Genomic DNA, 23,990 nt, shown 5'->3' with positions numbered 1-23,990 from the left:
AACAAAGTGTCATTGCTTCATTTCTAACATTCAGATCTATTATTCAAAATATTTTTGCTCATACATATTAAATCACTTGCACATGTCCTTCATAGTTAAGAGAAATACTATAGGGATCTTATTACAAAGTGAGCCAACAGCTGAAGCATTACTTTTTCAACTCGATCTTCATTGATACTTCTGTTTTGTGAGACTGCCCTTCACCATACAACGTGCCCCTCACCAATAGCTCCAGGAGGAGTCTGCCCATTTCTTTACCGCAAAACTTGGCACAAAGAGACATCTGACGACAGCGCAAAGAGTGCAACAGACAAGGGTAGATCCTTTCTTCAGGATCTGATGGAAAGAAATGAAGAGGAGGCCTTCATATCAACTGGCAGATTACAGGAGCTGGGATCAAGTACCTAACTCATTCCTTTCCCTTGGACAGAAGATCAAATAGATCAAGCAGATGGTGCTATCAGTACAGGAGTGGGTGACATAAAACTTTAGATCCCATATTGAAATATTGTCTATTACTAAGGCTCTGGATATTTTCTCTTTAGATGTTTTTTTTTTTTCCACCCCACTGCTTTCTCTTTATATGTCAAAATCTAATATTATACTGCTTAAAGGAATATAAAAATTAATAGCTTAAATTAAGACTGTCTGCTTTCAAAGCTGACATCTTCCAACTGCCATAGAAACTGCCATGAACAGTTTAAAAGCCTTTAACAGGTTTCTTCTGGTAGACTTTGCTCTGTCGGTACTTGATTTTTATCATCCCAAGTTGTGTGTCCTCATATGTCAGCAGTCACTGCTTTGTGGCCAAAATAGCTTAAAACCTGAGTGCTACTCCTCAGCCACGTCTGGTCGAGGTGCCAGGTGTTCACTTAAACCGTCAATAAATGCAGGTTTGTGTTAGCACACTGGAATGATGGGCATCTGGGCTAAAAAATCCTTCTGCTTCACACCAGGTTCACGGGCAACGGATGTACATTACAAACAGGTGAAGGACAGTGGGATATCAAATTCCCACAGCCCTTTGTTGGAGGAACATGAGCCGGAGTCTTAATGTAAAGCAGTTTCTAGGAGAAACAGTGGACTTCAGCTTTCTCCTTCAGGTCATAATACTGCAAGATACTTAAGATATACATCACAAGAGCAAGTCCCCAAATGCAAGCTTATGATGCCTTTAAAGTAGCTATTCTCACCAGAACCAGTGGACCATCAAGGCATTAGCAGCTAAATGTGGTCTACTCCAACAGGGAGCACCTGGGACTGAGCCATTGGTCAAGGCTCAGAGATCTTCCAGACTCCGACAGCCTTGCCAGGTCAGTCCATTGCTCCATGAAGCTGCAAGAAGCTGCTACAAAGCTCTGTTGCAGGGCTACCACATCTTTGGGAGCACCTCCTTGTGCAGGTCGAGGATTTTCCTCACATCTCTTCCAGTCTCAAACTGTCACTGTCAACAAAGGTTTGGGGGTGCCTACAAAAAACCGCTCCTAGTACCCTGATTGCTAGCCATATTCATGAACACCTGGACAGCTGGCACCATAATCCTTGGTGTTTTCAAGGGACACCTCCCAGGAGATGCTGTTTATGAAGATAGGCTGCTTGTACTGATTGTGGATTATCTCTCCCACATGTTCAACAGAGACACTAGCCCTGCTCAAGCAGGGTATTATTCATTTCTCCATGTTCTTCACAATTCCTATTTCTTCCTTCCTGCCCTCTTTCCCAACAAGTCTTAATTTCCAAGTTAAACACAGTGGGTTAATGTAGTCATTATTATAAATCCTTGATTTTGTAACCTGCTAATCTTAAAATTTCTCAGATGTTGCATTAGTCTGCAATCACTGGCAGATTTGCTACGGAGGACACATCAACAGTTCTTTTAAATCACTTTTTTCTAATATGATTGCTAAAAGAGAGGAAGATTGGACTTACCAGTCATAGAAAAATTACTTCATACGAGCAGCTTTGAATCCCGTACCACATAAAATGATATACACAGTTTATGTGCTCCATTTATGAGGTACCAGGATGCTCAGAGTTGATAACAATCCATATGCTGCCTCTCTAAAGGACTCAAAACCCCACTTCAGGGCCAATGTACTTTATAGTCAACAACACTACTGACCAGTAGAGAGGTCACTCCAGACTATTCTGGACAGCGGGGTGATCAGTGAGGACACAGTTTACACAGCTGTTTGCAAGAATAGCTTAGTTGGTTCAAGTTCTTGCCTAGCAAACAGGAGAAGTCAAGTTCAAATCCCAGAGGTACCTCCCACCTAAGTTTTAGCCTCAGCACCTCACAGCCACAGAATATCTAGATTTTTACAGCAGGGGAGACACCATATTCAAGGAAACAGTTTACCAAGGTGTTGGAGCACATCTGAGATTTCCCTAAATGTGCAAAACTGGACTGCATAGTTTGTAGTAATGGGGAAGATGTGTTCACACTCATCCCCAAGTAAGAAAATAAACCAAATAACCTGCCTTACGACAGCTTGACAGACCTAAGCGGCTTTATTTTATTTATCTGAACTAAAATGTAGACAGATGTTTATGTTACCAAGTGCTTGTGCCAGTCACCTACCATAGGTGTATTCACACCCTCAGCGTTACTATTGGAAGGGATCATGGGTAGTCTCCTCAAGGTACTTTAGTTTAAAGTCAGCAAGGGGAGCTTAACGGCCCACAAAGGTAACCTAATGTACACCCCAGGCTTTGCCTGAGCCCAACTACAGAGCACACACACAAACCCTTCCCTGTCTGCAGCTGCTTACGCAGTTTTCTAGTGCAGCTCATAACAGTGGAGATTGGTGTAATTCAATCATTCCCAATCTTACCTGTACTGGAAAGCCAAGTTACAAATGAAAAATCTCTCCCAAAGTTCCCAGATGTTCCTGTCCCCATGCTTACCTAGCTGTAATGAAAGGAAAGGGGGTTACTGGAGCCGTGCAAGAGTCTAAGCTGAGAACTCGCACTGTGTGATAGACAAGGAAGATGAGGGAAAACCAGTCTCCTGTTCTCTTGTTTATGTGGTGTGCTTTTCCTCTTCTTCCCGTATGAGAGCTTTTTCCAGCCAGGCTTTCCTTGCAGTAAAAGGCCTAAGAAGGACCAGCCACATCTGGTTTTACCCCAAGCGGATCAATGGTTGACAATATCTTCATGCCACATTTTTCTTCCTATACTATGATTTCTGTTCAAAATTACCAGCAGTCTTCAACACAAAGACAGCCTTATATGTATACTCATGTCATTTCTGCCTGGTATAAATTTGGTTTAGGACAGGGATTCTTCAACTTTTCATTGTATGGATCATCTTTCAATATGGGTTGACTGTCATCTCCTACTCCTTTGCAGCAGCTAAAGCAACTCCTTAATAAAAGGTAAACAGTTCACGCTGGTAGCTCTTCCCATGGACACTTTTGCTCTTATTATGGTAAAACCTGGTAACAAACACTCATTGTGTGTGGTACAAGCCTGGACACTAGGGCATGGCCTGACCTTCATCTCTGAAGGTCTCTGTAGTCCATGCAGTTCTCCCTGTGATGGCTCCACACTTCATCATTTGCCCAATGGGGCATATTTAGGCCGATGGCCAGAATTCAACTTGGTAGGGCAAACATATAGTGCACATTGACCTTAATCAAATGCCAGTGAACATGCTGAATCATCAAACACCATCAGCTTTAAAACATATTTTTTCTGAAAGTTTTCTACCATCAAGAAGGCTAAACAGTGTCCAAAGTTGCATTTTCTAAAAGAGAGGCTTCTGTGACTGTTGTCCTCTTACTGCCCCTTTCATTGACAGGGATCAAGTTAAAGAGTCTGAGGAACTTGAGGCATTTCTAAATCCATTTCTTGGCATTTATGAACTCTGGTGACCGGGCTCAGAATGGTTCATTATAATGAATAAATTAATGAATAATTCAGAACCACTCATGGAAGCCACCCTCAGCAATTTTCCTTCACATCCCATGTACTAAAGAGTGAAGACAGCTACAATGGTTGGCTTTATCAGGACGTTAAAGCTGTTACAAGGGTTTAAAAGATAAGAATAGCAGCACACGCAATTTCAAGTAGAAGTTACATTATACATGGTGATATCAAGCCAATGTTCGCATGAAAGCATTCATTTAGTGAGCTTAATGAGGGCAATTTGTCAACAATTTCACACACCATTTGCCTAGAATTCTCCAATGCAGCATTTCACTGCGCACTCCTCCCCCCCAAATAAACTGCATGTTGTATACAGTTTTGCCTATCATTAATCATCTTTTCAGCACCACAAGTTCAATGCTGCTTTCCCAGTAGGAGATTGAGGGAGCAACCTAGCCAAAGAGGGAAAATTCATGGGAAAAGAAGAATATAAATGTTCACTTAAACAAAACAAAAAAAAAGACAAGAGCAAAACCCCCAAACCCTGGTAGGACCGTCCCCTTCTGCCCACAGTAACTGCTTCTAACAGCAGCTTCTTGAGCTCTACTTTTTCCATGAGTTGAGCATACAACTACAGAATCCAAATGGCGCTTCTTTCAGCTTAAAAGTTCAAAGCAGAGGCTAAGACCATCAGTCAGTTTAAAATAAAATAACAAATAAAAAAAAAAAAGGCAAACCACTCCCCCTCCCATACTGTCCCCAGCTTCTGGAATTGTTGCATTTTTGTTTTTCAACTAAGTTCAGTTCAGAGATGACTCTTTCTAAAAAAACCAAACCCCGTGTATTTATTGAAACTGTATCTGCAAAAGGCTTGACTTAATAAATAACTAACTTAAGAAGCCATTACTGTTGATTGTCAGCATTTCTCTGCTAACCAAGATGCCTGAGGGAAAAGCAGATGGAAAGTAATTAATAAGACCAAGAGTGAGGTTTGCTGGATGTAACTGATACTGTTGGTAAATCTGGGACTCATAAATGATTCTCCTCAATGAAGGAAGAGAGACAGATGTTTCTGCTATTTCAGCAAGGAACTAGGAGAGAGCAAGTAAAAATGAAAATAAAAATTAATAATAACAGTGAGCCCATAAATAAGCAATGCAACTAGTGTCACACGCTTCCGTTTTTTCTCTGACACTCCTGAGAAGTTTGAAGAATTTGAGGCGTGGAGAGAAGGAATCCTCTGACAGGATCTTATGAAAATAATTCAATATGCCAACAACTATAACTTACTGCATCTTATGTGGAATTGTGCAGAAGGAATATGGACAAAAGAAAGCATTAAGTTTGCTTCTGGTATTTTAACTTTTAAAGAAGTGTTGGATGAATTGCCATTTCTGCAATATGTTGTATCTTATGCTTAAACAAAATTGAAAAACTGAAATGAAGTAAAACAAAAAGGGAAATAGGTGGAGCTATATGTTTACCCTCAACTTAGGATCCCTTCCTGTTGAAGGAAAGGCATTTAGGAAGGCTGTGAGAAGGAGGTGGGGGACGGGGGGAGCTGTACCGAGCATGTCTGAAGGGGCAAGGCATGACTCAAGCTACAAAGCATTTCCACGAGACAAAGTGCTGCTGTCATCTGTATTGGCAGCATTTGCAACCCAGCAGTGCTCTGTTTCACTAACTATGCTCTCTCCTGCCAAAGGCATCTGAAAGGAGGACGTTGCTTTCCGAGGTGCAGCAAATCAAGATTTTACTCTTTTGGCCCTTGGCAATTATCAACAGTTAAATGAAATGTGGGTTTGTGTACGTGCATAAGTATATCTGTATGTATATAACAAATACAAAACCACTTACTCCTTCCAGAATTTTTCAGTATCTGTTTAAAGGTATGTGTGTTCCTCTGAATGCTTAAACCCTCCCCAACTTTCAAAACTTTAAAAAATACTTTAAAAATTTTTCCCAAAATATATGATACTGCACCTGAAGGAATTAAGCTGTTCTGTCTCAGCTCCTGTTAACCTCCAGGCTTCTGAGAGATTTTCGTCTATAGGGAAAAAAGATAAATCCACACTGAAAAATCAGGGGTACTTTTTATGCTTTTGTTGACTGCTTCTTGAAAACTGCTAAAGAGCTGTCAATGATTGGGGGAAAAAAAAAATAGCCTGCCTCCCTGAACCTCAGTATGAACCTGTTCAGATTAGTCAAATAAAGGCTATTACAGAAAATATACAAATATTGAGTTTTTTTCTATTACCATCGAGATTTAACCTCTTTTCTGGCTGCAGTAATACCCAGTGAGCTACCATCACCACTGTCAAATTCAATAAAGTAATTGTTTAGGAGCTCCAGATCTGAGCTTTGAAAATGCACCTCTGGCCATAGTTTACAGTATGGTTAGAGTTAGAAAGGTACTGTAAAAGTGACATGAAGACAATGTAATATTGACAGCCAAAGAAAATTCAATTTGCTCAATTAACAAGGTCAAAAGCTTTTTCCTTTTCTTTCACTCCCATGCCACAAAATTCAGCATGGCTGAAGTGCTGCAGAGTGCATTCCTATGTCAATAGGCACCACAGGGGAAGAAAGACTGACTTAACATTTTGCACATAAAGTCATTCTGTGAACATTCAAGAGCCACCTGGAAAACTCTGGAAGCCTTGGGCTTACACCGGCCTTTTATCAGCAGAAACCTCTGCGCGCTCAAATCCTTCGGAAAGGGGGATCTGGGAGAGCCACGGGAAGTTCCAGCGGCTGCTCCACCATCAGCTTCTCCTGCTGCAGACTGAGAACACCGAGGGCAGTGGCAGAGGCAGAGTCTCCGCAGGACTGACTTCACTTACAGGAGAGAGACCAAGGGTAGGCCTGTACGGAGGATAATCCTCAACCCGTATTGTGAACAACGGATCAAACACTTCCCCTTCAAAAAGTATAGATATACTGGGAGGAGTACTCTTCACAGTTTCTTCCCTATTACATAGCTGCTCCTACACCACCCATCTTCCTGCAGAAGGATGCGATCCTGACCTGAATCAGGTCTAGGCACATGTAACGCTTGTTGCTTGAATACTAAACCCCACACATCTAAAGAGATTAAGATGGGAGCGCATTAGTTTTAGTTAATACTTTGACTAGTTTTGTTACTACATGGTGAAATATGGGCACCATCTTAAGGATACATCACATGGAAGAAAGTGGATAAAAGGCTATAAGGATGCTTTTACCTCCCTGCAGTCCCACTGGCAGCCAGCAGAAAGTGCAGATATGTGCAAACGGAGAGGCAGAAGGGAAACTCCACCCACAGCTCCACACGCTTCAAAGCTATTATTTTGAAGTGACCGAGGTGCAGGAACCAAAACATTCTAGAAAGAAAATCAGAAAGGCAGGCTCAGGAGTCCCTCTCATGAAAAATCACACTATACGTCATGTCAGTTTGGTGGAACTTGCTACCACAGGAGATCGTGGAGACAGACACCATTGGCGGATTCAGGAAGGATTACATAAATTTATGGACAGTTGGTCCATAAACAGAAAGGGAACAGGAGGGAATGCACCCTGTAACATCCCTAATCCAACAGTGGTGGATCTGGTGCAACGCAATGGGAATGGCCCAGAGGAAATGACTAAGCTTGCACGGTCTCACTAAATAGCAATTATAGTTATCCGTGCTGCTGAAGAGAAAGCGTACTGGGCAAGACGGCTGGTCTAATTTTGTAGAGCGTTTAGAGAATTTATGTCCTTCTTCACAGGCAGTTAAAATCTGTCCTGCTTGCAACTGCACCATCAGGAATCTACATGACATTCAGCAGACACGCCTCAAAACTATTGAAGTATGCCATCATGTTTTCTGTACTGGATAGAGCTGGGTTAACATTGATATATTATGGGCAGCCCTACAGTTATTTCATTATTTCAGAAGTCTGAAGAAAACCAGCATTGTAGTTTTGTGTTCTTTTTATCCACGCTCCTGTCTGCAATGATGATGGTGTCAGGCACCAGTCTCCTGCTTAAATCTAGCATCTCCGCCCTGTCCACCCCCACATTGCTGTTCCCTAATGCATACTTGTGACAAACTTGGAACAACATCTGACCTTCGAGTCCTCTATCCACTTCCCTGCTGCCTGCCAACAAATTCTGGCTGACACTTAAAGAAGATATCTCACCACTGACCTGGCACCCTGAGTTATCAGCCTACAGTGAGGCCCCTGCAGTTTAGTAAAGCAGTGCCCCAAATACCCCAGGACTCCTAACCCTGCACGCTCGCACCCCCGTGTTTGTCGGAACAGTGCAACTCAGCTTTATTATTGCATCATTATTAATTTGAAGTATGTGCGCTCTTTTGCCTGGATAAATAAAAGAACAAGTCTGAATTCAGTTAGAAAAGGGCAAGGGAATATAAAAAAATAAGGCTTAACAGTCAAGAGCTCTTTGTAAGCGCTTCATCATTTCTGATGGGTTGGTGGAAGTGAAGTGACTGGCCTGTCTCAGGACTGGCACGCCCTGAAAAGCTACACCTACACTTAGAGACACATTTCTTCTTATTCAGGGTGGCTGTCCCTGCTTTAAGCCTTTCTGAAGATGTTGCTAAAACTTTGCTAATTGTATATCTTTAGATAAGATGTTTATAAAATTCCTGTAAAATTTAGAAATGCTCACAAAAAAACCAGCCTGGCACTGTTAACAAATTACAGTAGGACTCGGTGCTTAAGCAGATACCATTGCTTTTAGGCTATGACACTGCAAGGTTTGGGAAAAAAACCCATGCTACAGGAAAAGAAACATAGGTTGTCTTCCAACAGAAATCTCAAGGCTAGTAAGAGTCTCAGAAGGTCAGCTGGGAAAGGCAGGGATTACCTAAACTGTTCCTGGCCCATGCTTATCTAATCCAGTTGCAAAGATTTTTGGTGATGAAGACAACTTCTCCAGTACTTCCATATGCTTGCCATGAGAAACTTTTTCCTAATATCAAACTTGAATCTTCCTTGCTGCACCTCACCAGATTTTGCTCCACCCACCATGGACATGAAGTGCTTACATATGTGAGCACCGTTATCATACCTCCCCCTCAGTCATCCCATCTCTGAAATGAAGAAAACCCACTTCATTATGTCCTTCCTTGAGAAAAATGTTAAGAGCCCTGATCATCCTCATGAGTGGTCTTGGATTTTGTCTCCTTAGTCTGTAAGTGTCTCTAAGTGCAGCACCCAGAACCAGGCACAATATGCAAGTTAAAACCTTACCGCAACGTGACTGTCCCACACAGCGCTGGGGGCTACTTCACACGCAGCCACCGCTCCATTTCTCCCTCGGACTGCGGGCTTTGCCTTTTATGCAGCAGCTCGATATTGTTGATTTATATTCACCTTTTGACCCATCTCTAGGCTCTGCGTACAGGCACAGGCAGCTGTATTCTCTTGCCAGTTTGCATTGCTATAGCCTTGGTGAAAGTGATAAATAGACTGCTGTAGATTTATAGTCAGTTAGCAGATGAGTCAAAATTGCATGCACTTCACTTTTATTTCTTCTTTATCAACAGACTTAAAATCCACAGGGTGTGTAAAGTCCACAAACTTTTCTTTCCTTCTTGGACTTCAGTAAAAGTGCAGGTCAGGCAGTGGGGGTCCTTTGTACAGGACAATGCTTATCCCTCCATGTGCTCGTACTCAAAAAAACAGTTTGCACGCCCTCAAGAGTATACAGTTCATACGTGACTACCTCTTTCTTATTTGGAAATACTCGGCAGTCTTAGATTTCATGAGGAGTTCAGCTACTCAAGACCAAATGGTGATTTCAGTTACATAAGCAAATCGGCCACATCAAGGAACATGCAGTAGAAGGAGACTCAAGACTGGAAAGAAAAGTTGGTCTATCTCATACTAAGTGACTTCAGATTAGCACGCTTGAAGTTTACATTCCCAAACCCAGCAATTAGCACAATAAAGGCACTGGGATGGCAATGTTTCTAGGAAACTACTGACAACTGTTCGGCAGGTAGGAACAAGCATGGAATAAATGGTTTTAAGAAGCTCAGAAAACACTCTCAGAGTAAAAAAATACAAAAAAAAAAAAAAAAAAAGAAGAAAAAAAAGAAAGAAAAGAAAGGAAAAGAAGAAAATAATCCAAATAAGGATACCTGAAAAAAGTGATACTATAAAAACCACGAGGCCTGTTTTTTAAATTATTCTTTGGATAATTAAGATACTGTTTCTTGTAATACATGAACAGAAAAAAAATGAACTGTTCACAATATTCTACATTCTTTGAAAACAGGAAAAGGAAAAAGTAAAAATATTCTTCAGCTGGAAAAGAAAAGCTGCAACAATCTTTACCAAAATACAAAATAGCTACTTTAAAATTACAGTGGTTGTTCACTGCCAATTTTAAAGTTACAGAAAAAGGTTTCTTACATATTTTTGGATTAAACTTTTCCACTACTGTAAATCTGTAAAAAGTAAGATATTAATAGGATTCCTTATAAGAAAAAAACCAACAAACATGTTAATTGTTAGAAGGCTTTTTTTTTCAAAATACGAAAATCAGAAACTTGCTTAGAGCCAATTTTAACAAGTAAAAATCCTTAAGAAGCTCAATTCTACCTGCTTGCCAATTTAATTTCTTACTGATGAGTACTAGCGTAAAAAACACTGGCTATAAAGTGCACCTCTAAAAAAGCCAAATAAAATTAGAATTTATTCTAACTAAATCTAGTGTGACATTTAGTCACCTCCATTAGCCTGAACACCCGTGAGGTGTTTGGCCTGCAAGCAAGCACAGCTTAGGCTAGTCCTGCAAGCGCAGTTGCTGACATCCACCACCCATGCAGGCCGAGTTACTCACGAGGTCATTCTCACGCCACTAAAATATTACCCTGCTACGACCTGCGGCAACGCAGGAGCTGCTTTACAAAAAGGTAAACCACCCACACAGTGGAGTTAGGCAGACAAGAGAGCAGGAACAGCATCAGACTTCAGCTGGTGTCATCCCTGTTCATGAGTTGGTGCCTCTAACCAAAGCCTGCACGAGTCCATCGTGCCCAGAAGCAAGCCGACCGTGGTGCAGCAAAATAGGAGGAGGAGTTGCAGCGCGGTCATGGGTACAGGGAAGACCCGCGGGCAGGCAGCGCGGCAGAGAAAGCAGACCATGGGGAGTCACAGTAAGTCAGTAAATCCGAGTAAGAATAGGCGCGTGCTGCAACAGCTGCAGGGCTGAGAAGAGTCAGGAAGCAAAAGGCACTTGGTCTAGTGGAGGGAATGCAAGTCGATAGCGTTGCAGGAAGAATGGGTGGTTTATTTGCATTTTGGTGAAGCTAAGCTTCCCTCTGCAGTGATGTCCTTATGAATTATTTTAGACCTAGCCGCCTGCTCTCCATTTTCAGCCTTCTCTTACCCTTCACTTTTTTTCAGAGGAGTAAATGGTGGAGTCCATATGAACTGAAGAGAAGGAAAAAGGCAGAACCAAGATGCACTGGTGACTAACCAAGTGAGCAAGCGCATGTTTGCTTTTATTATTTTAAATAAACTTGTTAAAAAATACATACCCCCAAAATACCCACATCAATATAAATGATTTACAGGAAGCCTTTAACTACTGGACCAACAGCCCACAGAAACACTCGTTACAAAAAAATGTTCCAGTATTCCTTGCACAGCTATTACTATTCTTACATGGGGGAAGAAGGGCATTCACTCTTTTATTCAAGGAAATTGGCTCTTAATGTTTTTTTTTTTTTCCCTGAGAAAACTGTTTTGCTGGAGATATTGAATCTTTTGCTTGATTGAAAATTACCTCAGTATTGCCTCTCCTAAGAGCTTGCGATTTAAACTGCTCTGGACAACTGGCCTAGTGAAGGCTGTGCTGGCTCTCAGCATCCATTTCAACACAGAGTTTAATTATGGAAAGCATGTTTAATGGACAAAGTCAAGTTGTGTGAGTAAGTGTTCTCTGAGCATTAGGTGAAGAGGATCTCAGGGTAGAACTATCTCAGCCAAACTTTAATCTTCATCCATCTTATTGCCACAGAATTAAATGCAACCACATATATCATCAGAAACCTTTCCCTCTATTAAAAACTAGACACCAGACATTGATTCATTGGGCTATACTGACTCAGTGATGGAAGTGTCAGCAATATGTCTCAGAAAAGGAGCCAAAAGCACGCGGAATAGTTCAACTTACGGGGTGCTGCTGTTAGAAATCTAAGAATTTATGTAAATCAACCCCAGACTTCACTGTGCGGGGAAAGAGGGGAACTTGAACATCACCATGCAAAATGATGTGGTCCTACCGCATACTCGAGCTTGTTCAGTTTACTGTAATACCCAATCTGCCAATATTAATTTCTTAATGAAAAACTTACATCTGGGAAACTACATCACCATCAAAGTGACAAAACCCACATCCTGCTTAAATTTCATTCACTTAAATGACATTTCCATGGAAAATCACTGCAAAAAGAACCAGAGCTACAACAGAAGCAGACAAGGAAAAAGCACTATGTTTATTAAAACTAAAAGCATGTCTTTCTTCAAAGAAGCCAGACAAACATCTTCACTAGGATCTACTAATTAAAAAAAAAAAAAAAAAAAAAAAAACCACACACAAAAAAACCCCCAAAAACAAACAAACAAAAAAAACCCCCAAAACCCACACACAACAGAATCACACAGAATCACTGAGGTTTTCTGTTGAAAATAGAAACCACATTTCCATCGAATACCTCTGATAAAGAAACAGGTCTTTCTGTAGTAGGAGTGAAACAGTTAAATTCTAGATATCCTAAATACTCCCACCTTTCCCTGCAGCTGAAGCTGTCTGCACATAATTTGAGAAAGTTGAATTAAAGGAAAAGAATACTGTATACATAACACGTTAAACTATGAGTATGAAAAGAATGTATGTGAAAATCCTGCATATTTTCTGTTTGCCTTTAATTAGAGATGGATTCCTGATCTTGATTATCCTAAGCAGAAAATCAAGACCAGTCCCTGAAACCAGTCTTCCCTTTGTGGGCCTCCTCTTGATTTATGTAGGGCTTTAAACAACACAAAAAACCCCAGAGCTGGGGTTACTGTTCTTTCATATTAGTTGCTTTTTTTGAGGCTGCAGATGGGCCTGTGTTTAAGGATATTTGTTTCTTGTTGCGCCTTACAGTACAAGAAAACAGAGAGCTGGGAAAAAGCACTACTGAAAGAGATACACTTTCAAAATCATATTTTGCTAATCATTTTAATTATCTTTCGACTAGTGGTCCACCCATTTTAAGATGCCCCTCACAGCAAATCCTCTTGTTGGTTTGGATACTACCATGCCACTTTTAAGCAAATCGAATTTGTTGCAGAGTATTTTGTGATAACTGGCCTTGGCTCATTCAAAACTGAAAATAGCACCCAGATACCTTGAATGCATCATTTGACCTGATGAAGCTTCAGTCACTTTGCCACAGGAACCGAGGCAATGATATTTTGGGAGAAGCTGCATTTGCAGCTTGTGGCACACACTCAGTAATATGACAAAGTCAAACTTGTGAAGTAGGTTGCCTGTGTGGTTCACAGCTGGTGGGAGGGGGATAGGAAGAAGGTAAAATGGGAAAGGGAAAATTACAATGCTAGGAATAAACGGCATTAACATGGTGAATTAAGGGGTTTACTATCACACATTTTAGCTGCATGTTCTCTCCTTGCATGCACAGGGAAACATTTGAGACCTACAGCTCCTCCATAAAACTTTGATGGATTTAGAGTCCTCTTTCTGCCCTGTGGGTACATAGAGGAAGACAAGGAGGCTGAAGCCACTCTGTTCCTATGACACTCTTAGGTAAAGCAGCCGCTGTGCCTACCCTTAGGAGGAGGGAGAGACCGGCTGATCTCAGATGAGCTGCAGTACAAAAGTACACTGTCATCCAGCCCACCGGAGGGAATGCTGCACAGAAAATGTTGACCCAAGGGCAGAGGGAACGGGATGTGGCCAAAGCGGGAAGACAGAGCAGGGGCCTGCTTCAGTGCATAGCAGGGACTACATTGCCACAAGGGATGCAAAGATCCAGCAAGTTGCTAAACTAGTTGTACGTGTGGGGTTACAAAAGCCGTTACACAAAATAAGCAAGTCGCAATTGTTTTCCAAAATGAATGAAAATAGCAGGTCAGTATAAGATGAAATGCCTACACCCTGGTCAAATTCTCATTAGCTGAATAGAGAAAAATAGAAAACCTGGTTTGCATTTATGTTTTCTCCTAAAGCCATAGACTAACACATCACTTTATGGCACTGACAATTTCTGAAGTTATCCTGGGATCAGCCATTATATCTCATCTTTGTTTTACAACTTTTTCATCTGTTTCACATTTTTCGGCTCTTTTACACGGTACTTTTAACAGAAACCTGACCACCATAACTATAGTACTGTACCGTACAGCTAGCTTGGAGGATATTTATGGCTCATCAGTGAGAACATATGAGGAACACAAGTCTTAGCAGACTGATAGAGTCTTTGTCATGGCAGATTTCACTCTGCACAGCAAGAGCACGTGCACAGACGTGCTATACGAGAGGTCTGTATCATCGCCGGCAGAGCAGACTCTCCTCGGCTCAGTTGGCCATCGGTCCCACATTTGCCATTCTGAGGGGTCACTATGGGCGGTTTCTTCCGGAGCTCCACACATATCTTGAGGCCAGCACTCAGATGTAGTTCCTGCACTCTTAAAACTTTTGTGAAGTTGTTCCCTTAATTTCATTCCAAAGACCTGCAGGATGGATTACTTAGCCACTAAACAAACTTAACCAAATAATTCTGCATACAGATAACCTTTCATCAGGGTTTTTTTTATTTGAAAGTTACCTGCAGATGCAAATGCTTTTATTAAAACTGTATTTCTGTAGATCTTTCACACTGAAACACCAGATTCTCCATCAATTACCTTTAATGAGGTAACTAGTACCATTAATCAGGTCTAGGTTAATTTGATAACCTTGTATAGGCAAGCAACTGAACGCTTATACTGTCTGTGACTTCCTGACATACATACTACTTAGTCACTTTACAATATGGCTGTGTGAAATAGTTTGTATATGATTGACATTGCTGCATGGGTCCTCAGGGATGGCAGAACAATGTTTTACATGATGATTGATGAAAAGAAAGGGAAAAGATTTTTTTGGAAAGTGGTACTGTGCAAGGGGAAAATAACAAAAGTACATTGGAAAGAGGAAGGCACCAGTCATAATCTTCTTGCAAAGTAAAGTTACTATAATCATTATGAAATTTAAGTATGAAAGCTGTAAACTATGCCTGACTCCTCTCATGGGCTTACAAATCCACACCGCATAGCAGAAGGCACAGGAGAGTGAAGAAGCACTGCAGAACTGCATCACAACTTGGATCACCCTGGAAACATTCCAGGTCAGGCTGGACAGCACTCTGAGCAACCTGATCTAGCTGAAGATGTCCCTGCTCATTGTAGGGGGGTTGGACCTTTAAAGGTCCCTTCCAATCCCAAACAATCTATAATTCTATCACAGGTCTCAAGGACACAGCATGATCTCAGTAATGGATAAATGTGAGTTTTCTAATTGTATTGTGTTTCTCTTCCATGAAAAGAAATAAATCATCTCTAAGAAATGCCAATGTCATAGATTCTTATTAAGGCAAAGTTTAAATTACCAAGCGGTATTCTGCACTCTTGAAGCATTGTTGAGGCAAATGGTCTCAAAACTCAAACCATCTTCTTTGACTGATTCCTGTAATGCACATACTTGCTTATCTGCTTTTGAAATCACATTGAAATGAACTGCATTCACTGTGCTATAACAAATGCCTGAAAAAGCTAGATCCTCTGAATTGTATAGCTTCATTCTTAGGGATATCTTGCTTAATTTAACATCCTGTATTCTCTTACCCAACATTAAACTCCCAAACTCATTTCACTACTAACAATCTCCATAGTAAAATAACTTCATGCAATACTACTGGCATTGTAAAGCAGATGATCTCAAGAGGCAACACACAGATCTGTCCTTTGATGTACATAGGAGCTAGACAGAAAGGTTCCCCTGAAAAAGGGATGGAGGACACAAAACAACTTTATACCAAACTCAGAATAGGTCCAAGGTGTTCAACTTCATCTTTGCATCGCCCAGTGCAGGCAGACTTTGTATTCCTTTTGTTGCCAGCTCAAATGGGCAGGATGGGAGAGAATGGAGAAAAGAAATATGGAGCCACATCAGTGCTGTGGTAACTTACCTTCGTTTTTCAAAACCCAAAATTGGGTTTTTACCTTGGCCCTGTGTTCCAGAGGCCGTTAGGTGTTACTAAGAAACCCTATCTCAGAACGGTCAGTGGCAAGGTCCGTTTTAATGCTTAGAAAAAAAAGTTTAAAATCTGTCTAGAAGAGAAACACTTTCCTATGAAAAAAATAATAGGATTTATATTTACCTAGATGCTTTACTTTGGAGCAGGAGCACTAGAGATCAAAAGAAGCATTAAGAGAAATTCTCATCAGAGGTTGTTTGGGATCATCTAACTTTTGCTTTGCCTCTAATTACTGAGGAAAGATAGATTCTTTTAGTAAGTTTTTGTCATGCTGTTTGAAGTAACAGCATGTCATTAAGGACCCTAACAGTGCAGCAGAGTACACCAAAATCAATACCACACTTTTGTTCAGGGGAGTCTGGTGTGTATTTACAACGCTGTGGATCTAGATGCTGTAAAAGCCTGCTTACCGTAATAACAGTGGAGTTAGCACACTGATATACATCTTGGCTTTTCACCATTGGGCCCTCACATATATTCAGTGTTCTTGTGCAAAATTCCTTTGCATGAAGTTTGTCTCTTTTTCATTACCACGTTGACAGGATCACCCTTCCCCGTGAACGGGAAAGAGAAGAACAGCTAAAAGACCTCTGTTGGTGAAGTTCTTGTAGCCTCGTCACTGACTCTAATCAATTGCAAAATATTTGCAGCTTGGAAACAGAAAAAAACCCTTCTTTGTTCCAAGGATGATAGGTCTGAAGTAAGTCAACTACTGTACCACTGTTTTCCAGCTTGAAGACATTTTCATCCAAGCACAGTGAGATCAATAAAAACTAATGCATGTTTCGAAAGCAAGTTACTATTTTTCTTCATGAACAATTTTTTTGTTTGAGCAGCTCTTTCTTCTTAGGTGAATTCTAAACACACATGCCACATACCAAGCACACGGCAAATTATCTATCAGATCTTGTAACAGATACATATGCTTTCACATATTTCAATAACCTTGACAAAATTTGTACACAAAATTTGTATACATGTAGGTTTTTTTAATCACTGAAAGAAATAAACCCGTCTTAGGTCTATTGAAATCATGAGAATGGCATTGATGAAAAGCAAAAGAGGAAAGCACCCTCTTCTTCACTTATTCATGCAAAATTCTCTGTATTTTCTTCTTCACACCCTATTGATCATTTAAGTAAAATCATTCATTGTAGCAAAGCTGGTTTGGTGCGTCCAGGATATAAAAGACATTTGTGTAGTTGTCTACTGTGGGAAAACCAAAGTCTGAGGAACAGGAGACAGGACTCATTAAAATGTTCAGCTTAAACAACACATATTTGGGGGATTCATTAATGTGCAAGATTTTTGCTTGGTCAAAACAGCACAAACAGGCAAAGGCTTTGGTCACATTTGTTTCATCTTTCTGCAGCCTGTGGCAATCAGTTGGGAATATATGATTAAGTTCATTATTATTAACAATAAGCTCTGGGACCAGATCTTTTTGCTACAAGTTACCTGACTTCCACGGAGTTCATGCACATTCATAATAGGAGGCATCCTTTTATGCTTCTAGGGCCTCAAATCTTTCAAAGTGTACTGGTGGTGGGAAGGACAGGTTGTCAATTTTATGTCCTGGAATCAGTACATTTGCTTTCACCACAGGCTCTTGCTTCCATAGGACAGCCCAGAATTCAAGACTATCTGCAAGTCTTTACAGGAATAGGCATGAAAGGTGGAACTCAGAATGATGTAAATGCCACAGAGTTGACCATGACACTCCCTAACTTGTGGGTGCCTAGTTCCCAAAGAGAGATCCAAAATTTCCAAACTTAGATATTAAAGCTCCTTTTACAGCACACTGCGAAAGTTAAAGATCTGACAAAGGAATCCAAATGAGTCAGCCTCTAAGTCAGAAGCTGCCTGAAATCAGACATTGAGTGGAGGTCACTTAAAACTACCTGATAAAAGTACTCATGAAAGGAACAAATGAAGAGGGGGAACAGAGGGAGAAGGTGAAACCGGCTGCTCTCTGCTGCTCAGATAGCTTGGCATAAGAAGCAGATGGCTGCCTCTTCCCAAGAACTGACCACACGTCTCTCCTGAGGGAGGTGCCTAGCAGGAGCAGAATGGCAGAGGTGGCACACTAAACAAAATACCAAGTGGTTCCAGGAGTAGGAATTTGAATACACAGCTCCCCTCACCCACGTGAACGTCCACCTCATCCACAGACAGCCATGCCTACCTGGTACACCGCAGCTCAGATTATTTGGTGTTCTTCGGTGTTGACTGAAGATGTCAGAATTGTCACTCTGCAGCACGCCTGACTGCTAAAACAATTGGCAGATTACTTGGGAAATGCAGGTTTCAGCCCCCCTCGGGCCAAGAAGAGTTGAATCAGAGTCTTCCACTTCTTGCGAGGAGAAATGTTGTAGTCGCTGGCTTGCCCCCCTTTCCAGCTCAGCACAGAGACAACAGCAACCGCTGTTGCATTTGTAGACTCTCATGGGTTAGGTCTGTTCTGAGAACATCTACAAAATTAGGGAGGCAGGCAAAGCAAGTGCAATTTCTTGATACTAGATAACAACCCTAACGAAGGAGTTGGCCTGACACTTAGGCTTGTATGGACTGAGGTGCTGATGATCAGTGCCAAAACCAAAACGGGGGTGAAATACAGCGCTTAAGCACAGAGGTTAGGGACATGCTGAGCTGGACCTCTGTGGATTGATTACAATTTTCCAACTTGAGTAGAGCGTAGGGGCACATTTTATTGGAGATGTTGACGGGGTAACACTGTAGAAGAATTTAACCTCAGTTACACCTATAAAAGCAACCAGAACATCAGGCTAGAGAATTACAAGTCCACATAATTCACTGGGAACACATACAGTTGAGTAGCTGCTTGAGAGGACCCCCCAACCATCCCATCGAAGAAAAAAGCTTACCTCAAATCCTAAAGAGGTTTCCAAATGCATTTAACTTTTCTTTGGGTGAGGGAAAAATCTTTTTATTTCATACTGTTCAGCAGCTATTTACAATTAAGCATCTGACTCTATAAAATAAACTAGTTGATAATTACCAAAGAAGATCAATGAGCACTCCTGTGAAGATATTCTCAGCTATGAGAAAAATAACGGTAGATATATTAATAATGCTAGATATTTTAACAGTTCCCAAAATGAGACCATCTAGCAGACTTGGCGAGAGAAAATAAAGGTCAGGAACCTGACTCAAGCAAGCACTGATGACCTGCTGGCAATATACAGAACATGCTGTTTTAATGAATTCCACTGCTGGAACAAAAACTTGGTACAACCAAACAACCGTGTTTGTTTAGCACAGTTGTAGGCTTTTTTTGTAATCTATTCCATAGTGCAAGAGAAAAAGAGATCAAAGCATACTGTGTACAGAAATGTCATTTTCATTGGACAAATCCATTCAAATAATTTTTGCCTGATTAATCTAGTCCTGAATGTGTGAAGGCATTACCTAAGTTTATTTTCTGTGGGTTTCCTTACATTTTAATTGGCCCCGGAACTCAGTCTTTTGCAGGATAAAATTTTAAATATGCTGTCATACTTTCCCTTGCCTAAAAATCCTGAAACTTCAGGAAAACTTTTCAGTAGCCTTGTTCAACCCACTAGCGATGCAAAAGTTATGCAGAGACTTAGCAAATCAGTGTTTAAAAATGGACAGTGTGTCGTGCAGTACAACACAGCTTGAGGTTCTGGATATGTCATAAACCTATCCCAGTGTTGCTCAGAAATTATTGTCAATTGGGTCATGCAGATCTAAATTTGTGATGCACGCAATGGCCAGAGCTTGTCTGATGGTGCAATGATAAACCCCAGATGCACAAGGCCTCTGGCACGCTTGTGTTCAATGGCCCGACTAGCTAAGATTTCCCACTGTCGCTACCACTATCCAAAATTAAACATGAAAACTACGGAAACAGCTCCATACTTACAGTCATGACCAAACTACTGCACAAAGCAAAAGACTTAAGTGAACTGGAACTGTTGTAGTGATTGGTAGTAGATAGCCAGAACAAATCTGACAGACACAGAAACCTGTATTCTCTGACTTACTAAAAAAGCTGATGTTGCAGGTAAAAAGTAAAGAACCCAAGCTGGTTTCATAATACACTGAATACTGGGAATGTATTTCCAAAATAGGACATGTCTCATATTCAACATCCAAGCCAGCCAAATTAAGATAAGGCCATGATGATCATAATCAGCTGACGGTTTTGGATAGCCAAAAATTTTCATCTTATTAAAAGAGAACCTGTTTCAGGCATTCTCAGTTCTTGAAATACAGACATGACCATATTGGTCTGCAGGTGTTAAAGCTTGTTTTCATGGTAAGTATGTTAGAAGGTAATTTTGGTCAGTTCAGCAGTTAGTGATCTGTCTTTCATAAGAGAGAAATCTAAACCAGCACAACACAGACGATACGTATTCCATATAAAGTACCAGAGCAGCACTGTGGTCTAGAAAGCATGACGAACTTCTTGCTTTGCTTCCTGTTTTAATCGTTATGAACTACTGATGTTCCAGGGTCAAGGAGTCAAGGGAAATTGCTAGAAGCAATCGCAGTGCCAATTTCCTGGAAATAAACTTCCAATGATTTGTTAACCTACAATAATAGTATCGGCACACGTGGACAGGTGTCAGCAGAAATTCAAGGTGGCAAGAGTTATTTACTGGCTGGTGCATGACAGGGCTGCTGCCCTTATGACTCTGCACCCAAAAACCTTGGCTCATCTCCCTGCTTCAGAATTTTCTCACCTCCTGTGTTTTCCAGTCATTTTATTTCCTAGTAGCATAACTAAAGCCAAGTTTATCACATGCAGCCTGCCACTGTTGTTCAGTTGCTTCTTAAATGGTTATCTTATGCTATTTATTGAAGTATTTTATGCTAAAGAAGATTTTTAGGCCTATTAAAAGAGTCAAGAAGCAATAGGTCTGTACAGCCACATGGGAATTTTGATCTTGGGTGCTGAGTGAGTGTAAAGGTAGATGAAAGAGGTTAAAAAAAAGGAGAGTGCAAAAAGAGGGCGGAAAGACAGACAAAGGAAGAAGCAATTGGGAGGCAAGAAGAACTAGATATTAGATGAGAAAACAACAAAAAAAGACAAAAAATTACTGAAAGAGCTTAATTGCCTCTCACACGGCAGTTTCCTCAGATTCTGAAGAAAATATGAATGCGATCTGCAATTACGCAGGAAAGCTGAGATCCTTGCTGCAGGCAGCTTCTCGCAGTCCTGTGCGCCGGGGAGAGCCAGGAGCTGCTGGTCGTTCTCAGAAGCAGGAGGAAGCAGTGTCTACCCCAAAGAAAGGGGTGACATAAAACAGTGCAGAAGGGACCAAAAGCAAGGAATGTGTCCTGAGACCATCTCAGGAAAACCTTATAGTAAACCAGCAATTAGGAAAGGTATGACAGTGCTTGAGATGGAGCTCTGAGAGGGTCAGAGCTCGTTAACGGGACCAGAGACTATCAATGGCTGATGGCTACTGCGCTCATCACAAAAGCTGAAGATTTCGGTGAGCATGAGGAGATACTTCCTCTTCAGCAGCCGGCTGGAAGCGTACACGATTACTGCCAACATCCCATGCTCCATGATGCTCCTCATCTCCAAGCAAACATGCTAAAAAAAAGGAGGAAGGGTGATGGGCAGGAGACTCCAGTGCCTACGGTCCAAAGGGGGACCTGTAGGTTAGTGTCCCAATGGACTCAGCACCAGCTATGCGTGCAGGAGAGAACTGGGATCCGCTGGGGCAAGCTGGTTTCTCCAGAGCAGTTTTTCCCTAGATAGCAGAGATACTTATTAACAGAAAGGGCAACCCTATGGCAAAACTGAAGATGAAGCTAAGTATTGCACTTTTCAGGTAGAGAATTAACACAAATGAGTTAACAAAAGTCTGGTTTTTAACTGGGGAAGAGAATAAATATATTTTTCTACCCTTTTATAACTGTGAGGACAACCAGAAAATGCTTCCAAAATTGATACCATACGTGCAGATTAAAACCAGGCTGCAAGCCAAATCCTCCTCTTCAGTTTCACTGGCGGAGCCCAGCAGACTGCCACAGAGCTACGCTCGAGCAGCAGGGGAAAGAATTTGACCCTTTGACTGCTGCATCAAAAGCAACTAACTTCCCACTGTATTTGGCAGCCTCAATATTAAAAGTTACAAGTGGCTTTGTGCTCAGAAATATATCGATTTTCTGCTAGGGTAGTTACATGCTGATGTCCTCCTGCCCTGCTCTCTCTGAAATTACATTCCTTCTCCCCTGAGGCAGCATAACTGGCGTCCCTAGTATTGTCCCTCTCTAGCTGTGGATGTATCGGACTGTGTTGGTCGCTGATGAAGGAAGTTCCTCCATCTCACTGATACATGAATACGTCCAGCACTCTTATGTAAAAGGTAGGAAAACTAAGAACACTAGGATAAATTACTTGTTTTGATGTTTGCCACCTTCCTTTCCCCCCATTCACTAATCATTCTCGAGCATAAATAATCTGTCACAATAACAGATGACAATTTTTCAGTTGGGCTATCATTTAACTTCTTCATTATTCCAAAGGGTCCAGTTTCATGCCTATGCACTCAAGTATAAAAGGTGCTACCAGTCATTTTCAAAGTCAGGCAATTCAAGTGTTGGGGTTTATCTCATGATCACAACTGGTTAAGATTTATTTTTGAGGAACAGAGGCTACATATTGTATATATGAACAAGAATGTAGATTCCCAAAAGAAGAATATACAGTACTTTGTGGTAAAGCTAAACCTTGAAATGCAAACCTTAAGTTAGTGATGCCTATTTACACCATGAAAGTCTGGACTCTCTCTCTCTTTCAGTAAGGACTGAAGACTAGAGTATCTTACTGAAATGATAGAAAAAGTATCCCAAGTGGAAAAATAAGTACTCACAGCATGAAAATAGCTATTTTTCTACCAGATGTAGTATACTCTGCACTCAAATACCTTACAAATGCTAAAACTGTTGAAGCCAAGCAATGAAAATTTTTGCTGTTGTTTATAAAGAAGCTCACACTGAGTACAACCTTCATATATAACCTTGATTTGTCCCTTAATGCACTAGGATACAGACTTAGTTAGGGGTACCTGCCCAAGCAGTTTAGGGAAAGGTAGGGATGCCACTTAACCAGACCTCACACCAGCTGATATGTGATTCAGTTTTCAGGTGATGAAGCCAAGAAAATGGGAAAGGGAGGGAGGAGAGCAGGAAAGAGCACCTTGGCGCTCTGTTTTCTAATGCTATGTCCATGCTGCAGGCATGAAACCTTCTTCAGTTCCTTCTCCCTCCTCAGAGCTCCCTGCCCTCCAGCCCATATCCTTTTCTTCACCAGCTCCCGTCCTGCTCAACAGACCAGCTGTAGCCCATGTTTCTACCGGCCCCCTCCGCAGGCCTGGCTCCCCGTCTGCTTGCTGAGCCAGACCCGCTCCCTTCTCCAGCACCAGGAACTTCTTGCCCGTCCCTGTCTCTCCTCGCTGGCAGCGTTCGAGGCAGTGCTGCTTGGATGCTCGCTAAAAGCAGAGGAAAAGGTTACCGTTTGCCACTCAGCTTCCCAGATTCACCCAGTCCAAAAAGGCAGCGCAGAACAACTTCAGCCTCCACCAAGAGCAAGCAGACAACTTTCTCCAAGGCTCAAGCCTGGTACATGCTTTTCCAGAGATGGCAGATCCCACCTGAAAAAAAAAAAAAACCCACAAAACCAACCTCACCATAATTTTAATGTACTACAATGTTTATTCTTCATAACTTGTTTATTCTTCCTAAGTTCTATTTTCAGATGTGATTAACATTTTGGCTAGTCCTGAAACAATGCAGCACAAAGTACCAAGATAGA

General features: G+C 41.3%; 1 protein-coding gene, 1 long non-coding RNA gene and 1 pseudogene across 2 annotated transcripts in view; 1 reads left to right on the top strand and 2 right to left on the bottom strand.

Annotated features, from left to right (window-relative positions):
- FBXL7 (F-box and leucine rich repeat protein 7) overlaps positions 1–16,725 on the bottom strand; it is a 217,314-nt gene extending 200,589 nt beyond the window's left edge. The window contains exon 1 of the mRNA XM_030042038.1: positions 16,585–16,725. The gene's annotated coding sequence lies outside the window, so the exon portion shown is untranslated. The remainder of the gene's footprint in view (positions 1–16,584) is intronic.
- LOC115353182 lies at positions 2,316–2,454 on the top strand (annotated as a pseudogene).
- A 5,528-nt stretch (positions 16,726–22,253) lies between the features above and the next one.
- LOC115353077 overlaps positions 22,254–23,990 on the bottom strand; it is a 145,172-nt gene continuing 143,435 nt past the window's right edge. Inside the window, exon 6 of the long non-coding RNA XR_005930847.1 lies at positions 22,254–23,829. This is a non-coding gene — a long non-coding RNA (uncharacterized LOC115353077). The remainder of the gene's footprint in view (positions 23,830–23,990) is intronic.

The sequence above is a fragment of the Aquila chrysaetos genome, chromosome 18 (assembly GCF_900496995.4).
Source record: "Aquila chrysaetos chrysaetos chromosome 18, bAquChr1.4, whole genome shotgun sequence".
Taxonomy (NCBI): domain Eukaryota; kingdom Metazoa; phylum Chordata; class Aves; order Accipitriformes; family Accipitridae; genus Aquila; species Aquila chrysaetos.
The sequence above is the reverse complement of the archived record's forward strand: the minus strand, read 5'-3'. Positions and strand labels throughout refer to the sequence as shown.